Here is a 6,905-nt window from a genome sequence, read left to right as displayed (position 1 = left end):
GTCGCAGATGTCCGGGCTTTCATGGGCCGTCGGATTCTGATTCCCCGTCCGCGGGTCGTATTTATCCCAATGAGCCGAAGTGGTTGTTTCAGTAGCCAGTTCAAAACACTTCCTCTGGATGAAAAAGAAATCTTCCTAAAATCCCTTCTTAATATCCTAATCCTTAAACCCACGCCATCCTGGTTTAAGCAACACACATCAAAGTTGCTGGTGAACGCAGCAGGCCAGGCAGCATCTATAGGAAGAGGTACAGTCAACGTTTCGGGCCAAAACCCTTCGTCAGGACTAACTGAAAGAAGAGCTAGTAAGAGATTTGAAAGTGGGAGGGGGAGGTCTGAAAAGTTCTATTTTAACTTCATCAGTCCACAGGACTTGTTTCCAAAATGCATCAGGCTTGTTTAGATGTTCCTTTGAACCTTTTGAATAGAACTTTTTGGCGGCAATGAGCAAAGGGAGAAAAAAGGGCGCAGAATTTCATGAAAAGAACACCTCTCCAACTGTTAAGCACAGGGGTGGATCAATTATGCTTCGGGCTTGTGTTGCAGCCAGTGGCACGGGGAACATTTCACTGGTAGAGGTAAGAATGAATTCAATTAAATACCAGCAAATTCTGGAAGCAAATATCACACCGTCTGTCAAAAAGCCTAAGTTGAAAAGAGGATGGCTTCTACAACAGGATAATGAACCTAAACACACCTCAAAATCCACAATGGACTACCTCAAGAGGCGCAAGCTGAAGGTTTTGCCATGGCTCTCACAGTCTCCTGACCTAAACATCATCGAGAACCTGTGGATAGACCTTAAAAGAGCAGTGCCTACAAGACGGCCTAAGAATCTCACAGAACTAGAAGCCTTTTGCAAGGAAGAATGGGTGAAAATCCCCCAAACAAGAATTGAAAGACTCTTAGCTGGCTACAGAAAGCATTTACAAGCTGTGATACTTGCCAAAGGGGGTGTTACTAAGTACTGACCATGCAGGATGCCCAACTTTTGCTTTGGTCCCTTTTCCTTTTTTGTTATTTTGAAACTGTAAAAGATGGAAATAAAAAAAGTTTTCTTGTTTAAAATAATAAAGAAATGTGTCATCTTTAACTTTGTGCCTTTTGGAAATCAGGTCATCTTTTACTCGCTTAATTATTCATAGTAACAGAAATTTTGACCGGGGTGCACAAACTTTTGCATGCCACTGTATGTTCCACAGAAGAAGTTGTTCTCAAATGGCAGGTGTAGGCAACTGTGGTTGACAAAGGAAGTTAAGGACTGCATAAAAGCCAAGGAAAGGTATATAACATAGCAAAAGTGAGTGGCAAGTTGGATGATCGGGAACCTTTTAAAATCCAACAAAAGGCAACTAAAAAAGCTATGAGAAAAAAGTTGAAATATGAGGGCAAACAAGCCAATAATATAAAGCAGGATACTAAAAGCTTTTTTAGTTATATAAAGAGTAAAAAGGAGGTGAGAGTTGATATTGGACCACTAGAAAATGATGCTAGTAACGGGGGACAAAGAAATGTCAGATGAACTTAATGAGTACTTTGCATCTGTCTTCACTGTGGACGACACTAGCAGTGATCCAGAGGTCTGTGAGTGTCAGGGAGTGTAAGTGTCATTTTTATTACAAAGGAAAAGGTGCTAGGCAAACTCAAAGGTTTTAAGGTGGATAAGTCACCTGGACCAGATAGACTACATCCCAGAATCCTGAAAGATGTTGCTGAAGAGATAATGGATGCATTGGTCATGATCTTTCAAGAATTACTTGATTCTGGCATGGTCCCAGAGGACTGGAAGGTTGCAAATGTCACTCCAATCTTTAATGAAGGGAGGAAGGCAAAAGAAAGGAAATAGGTCAGCCTAAATCAGTGGTTGGGAAAGTGTTGGAGTCTATTATCAAGGGTGAGGTTTTGGGGTAGTTGGAGACTAATGATAAAATAAGTCAAGGTCAGCATGGTTTCTGTAAAGGGAAATCTTGCCCATCAAATCTGTTGAGTTCTTCAAGGAAGTAACTAGCAGGGTGGACAAAGGATGTCATTTTACTTGGATTTTCAAAAGGAGTCTGATAAGATGCCATACATGAGGCTGTTTAACAAGTTAAGAACCTATGGTATTACAGGAAGGATACTGGCATGGATAGGGGAATGGCTGACAGGCAGGGAGCAGCGAGTGGGAATAAAAGAGGCCTTTTCTGGTTGGTTGCTGGTGGCTAGTGGTGTTCCTCAGGGGTCAGTATTGGGACTGCTACTTTTAACATTGTTTGTCAATGATTTAGATAATTGAATTGAGGGCTTAGTGGCAAAGTTTGCAGATGATACGAATTTAGGAGGAGCAGTAGGTAGTGCTGAGGAGGCAATGTGACTAGCAGGATAGATAGATTGGAAGAATGGGCAAAAAAGTGACAGATGGGATACAGTGTTGGGAAATGTATGATAATACATTTTGGTAAAAGGAACAATGGTGCAGACTTATCTAATTGGGGAGAAAATTTCAACATCAGAGGGACTTTGGAATCCTCTTGCAAGACTCCCAGAAGGTTAATTTACAGGGTGAGTTTGTGGTAAAGACAAATACAATGTTTCATTTATTTCATAGAGAATAGAATATAAAAGCAAGGAGATAATGCTGAGGCTTTAAAAGACACTAGTCAGGCTGCACTTGGAGCAGATTTGGGCCCCACCTCTCAGAAAGGATGTTTTGTCATTGAAGAGAGTCCAGGGGTGGTTCACGAGGATGATTCTGGGAATGAAGTGGTTAACATATGAGGAGCATTTGGCAGCTTTAGGCCCGTACTCACTGGAACTTAGAAGAATGCAGGGGGTTCTCATTGAAACCTACTGAATGTTGAAAGGATTAGATAGGGTGGATGTGGAGAGGATGTTTCCTATGGTGGGGGTATTCAGAACTAGAGGACACAGCCTCAAAATTCAGGAGTGACCTTTTAGAGCAGAGGTAAGGAGGAATCTTTTTAGCCAGAGAGTAGTGATTCTGTGAGATGTTCTGTCACAGACTGCAGCAGAGATAAAGTCCATGGGTATATTTAAAGCGGAAGTTGATAGTTTCCTGATGGTTAAAGGCATCAAAGGATATGGCAAGAAGGCAGGTGTATGGGGTTGAGTGGGATCTGGGATCAGCCATGATGGAATGGCAGAGCAGACTCAATGGGCTGAATGGCCTAATTCTGCTTCTATGTCTTATGGTCTTATGCCAGTAAATGTTGAGGAAAAAAAGGTTGTTGTAGAGATCTCAGAAAGTGAGGTCCTGCTTCAGCTGAAAAGGCTGAAGGTTAATAAATCTTCAGGGTTAGACAACATATATACAAGGATACTTAAAGAGGTCTGTGAATATATATTAAATAAACCCCTTACATGTATTTTTCAAAAGTCAGTGAAGAATGATGGAATTCCTAAGGACTGGAAATGGGCAAATATTGTCCTGGTAAATAGAGGGGTGACACTGGTAACTATAGATTAGAAGGCTTCATGTCTATCATCGGTAAGCTAATAGAAACATTAGTAAAGAATGAGCTGGAAGAGTAGATGATAAGAACAGGCATAAAGCCAGCATGGACTTAGAAAGGGGGATTCATGTTTTACTGATATGCTGGAGTTCTATGAAGAGTCAACTAAAATTTATGATAACAGCAGAGCAGTTGATTTAATTAACTTGGACTTTCGGAAAGCTTTTGACAAGTTACCCCACAAGAGGTTAGCATTCACATTACAGGAGGCAGGGATTCAGGGTAAGATGTGTGAATGGGTGCAGAATTGGCTCAAAAACAGAAAACAAGGAGTTACGGTGAGAGGATCATTGTCACACCTAGATGTTAAAAGTGGGGTTCTGCAGGGATCAGTTTTGGGGCTGCTGCTGTTTTTAATTTACGTTAATGATTTGGATAAGTGCATAGCAAAATAAGCTAGTAAAGTTTGCAGATGACACAAAGTTAGGGGGTAGGCTAATAACATTCAGACAGCAGAATCGGTAGTTAGTTCTAAACAAAACCCAGACGTGGGCAGATAAAAGGCAGGTGAAATTTAAGTATGTGTAAAATATTACAAATAGGAAGTAGAAATATTAGATACAAATATTCAATGGAGGGGTCTTGAGTTAGAAAGCGCACTGTATGAGAAGCATTTGGGTACCCTGTTAGATTCATCACTATCAACATCTAGACAATGCACAGAAGCAAATAGGAAGGCTAATAGGTTGTTGGGCTATATAATGCGCTCAGTGGAGTTCAAGTCCAGAGCCATTCTCCTTAAGCTGTAGGATGTGCTTATGAGGCCACACTTTGGGTACTGTGTACAATTTTGATCTCCGTATTCTGTGAGGGACGAGAAGGCACTGGAGAGACTTCAGAGACGGGTGACGAGACTCATTCCAGGTCTGCAGGGCATGAGCTGTGAAGAAAGATTGAAAGAATTAAATCTTTTTATCCCAAGTAGACGTAGAATGAGGGGAGACATGATAGAAGCATTCAAAATCATTGAGGGTAGAAGTAAGGTGGATACCAGCTGCTGCTTCAAAATTAATCCATCAATGAGGATACTGGACCATCGGTGGAGATTGGTTAAAGGGAGATTTCAGACTAACATCAGGAAGCAGTTCTTTACACAGCAAGTTGTGGACACATGGAACAAACTACCTAGTTGTGTAGTTCAGAGTAGTAACTTAAGAGTCTTTCAAATCTAAATTTGATAGTTATTTCAACACACTATGTGAGTAGGAATTTGCCAAACTTTGTTGGGCCAAATGGCCTGTTGTCAAAAACTTTCTAATGTTCTAATGTAACACTGAGGCTTTATAAGGCATTGGTCAGACCTCACTTTCTGAGTATCGTGAGCAGTTTTGGGCCCCTTACCTTAGAAAAATGTGCTATCATTGGAGAGGGCCTGGGGCAGTTTACGAGAATGATTTTGGGAATGGCAGTGTTAATGTATTAGGAGCACCTGATGGCTCTGGGCCTGTCCTCACTGGAGTTCAGAAAAATGAGGGGGAATCTCATTGAAACCTATTGAATATCAGAAGTCCTAGATAGAGCAGATCTGGAGAGGTCTAGGACCAGAGGGGACAGCTCAGAATAGAGGAACAACCATTTGGAACAGAGATGAGGAGGAATTTATTTACCCAGAGGGTTGTGAATCTGTGAAATTCACCATGGACAACTGTGGAGGCCAAGTCATTTGAGTATTATATTTGAAGTGGAGGTTGATAGGTTCTTAATTTCCAAGGCATCATAAGTTATGGGGAGAAGGCAGGAGAATGGGGCTGAGAGGGATAATAAATCAGCCATGATGGAATGACAGAGCAGACTTGATGGGCTGAATAGCCTAATTCTGCTCCTATGTCTTATGGTTTAAGATTTCTTCATTGGCTCTGAAAGTGTTTCATTGCTCTGAGATACTAAAAGATGCTTGATTAAATTTTTCATTAATTATTGGCTTGGATGCATCAGCTAACACAGACAAAGATGTCTTTTGAAGTACATGGCATGTATAAATGCATTTTTTAGTTTTATAAGAGTCAAAGAGTACAACACAGAAACAGACCCTTCAGCCCATCTGGTCTATGCCAACTTCTACCTAGTCCCATGTACCCGTACCTGGACCATAGCCTTCCAAACATCTCTTAAATGTTGCAATTGAACTTGCATCAAACACGTCCACTGGGGTAGCTCACAGCCTCTGAGTGCAGAGCCTCCCTCTCCAGTTCCTCTTAAATATTTCACCTATGACTTCTAGTTCCAGTCTCACCCAGCATCAGAGGAAAAAGCCTGTTATGTATTTACCTTATCTATACCCCTCACAATTTTGTACACCTCTACAAGATCTCCACTCATTCTCCTAACCTGTTCAACCTTTCCCTATAACCTCAGGGCCTCATGTCCCAGCAACATCCTTGTAAATTTTCCCTGTACTCTTTTCAATCATAGTGATATCTCTCCTGTAGGTAGGTGGCTTGAACAGCATACAGTACTGCAAATTTGGCCACACCAGCGTCTATACTTCAGCAGAACATTCCAGCTCCTGTACTCAGTATTTTGATTTACGAAGGCCAACATGCCAAAAGCTCTCCTTACAACTCTACCTGTGACACCACTTCCAGGAAAAGATTTTAGTCATCAAGAAATATGAGGATAGGGCAATAAATTGGATTTTTAAATATACAAGATCACATTGAATGGCATAATTGGGTCAAGTTCTCTTTGGCCTGGTCCTGCTCCTATTTCTTGCTTTCCCACTGGCCATGTTAGTTGTGAAGCAAACATAGGTACCTCACTTTCTGCCTGTACTATTATTCTTTACAATACAGGGCAGGCCGCTGTAAAAGAACACAGAGCAGCTTCTGAACTTCTGCTTGCCCATTCATTCAGCACAAGGACCAGCCAATAGGTCTAAGCTTTAAGCTATCAGTCAATGCTCAGCCCCTAGCACATGTGGTTCAGAAACAGGTTATTCTTATATTTCTCTTCCAGGGATGTCCACGATGATCTACGCTGACCGTGCAATAGTCAGGGAATCCTGCATTTCAGGTAAACTCCCCATACATGTGCCATTAAATCAAAGCCCAAACTCAGCTAGAAAAGATCCCACGGTGTCATTTCCAAGGTGGCCAGTGTTCATCTTCCCTACCAATATTTAAGCCTCTCCAGATACCGATCACCACACTGCAGCTCTCTATACATCTTTATTCTCCTCCAAAATACACCACGTCTTTAGACATCTGCCCTAACATGACATAAGAGTTTGGTCAAATTTTGTTGAAGCACTTTGGCTAGAATAAGCGTGTTTTATAAGTATGTTGTGGTGAGCAAATATCTAAAAAATAGCAACAACTATGCAGAATTTCTACATTGACTGTGGTATTTAAAATGAAGAATCATGTCAAAGTGCAAAAAATATTTTAATACCATG

Source organism: Mobula birostris, chromosome 4 (genome assembly GCF_030028105.1).
Source record: "Mobula birostris isolate sMobBir1 chromosome 4, sMobBir1.hap1, whole genome shotgun sequence".
Lineage (NCBI taxonomy): Eukaryota > Metazoa > Chordata > Chondrichthyes > Myliobatiformes > Myliobatidae > Mobula > Mobula birostris.
Note: the sequence above shows the minus strand (reverse complement) of the source record.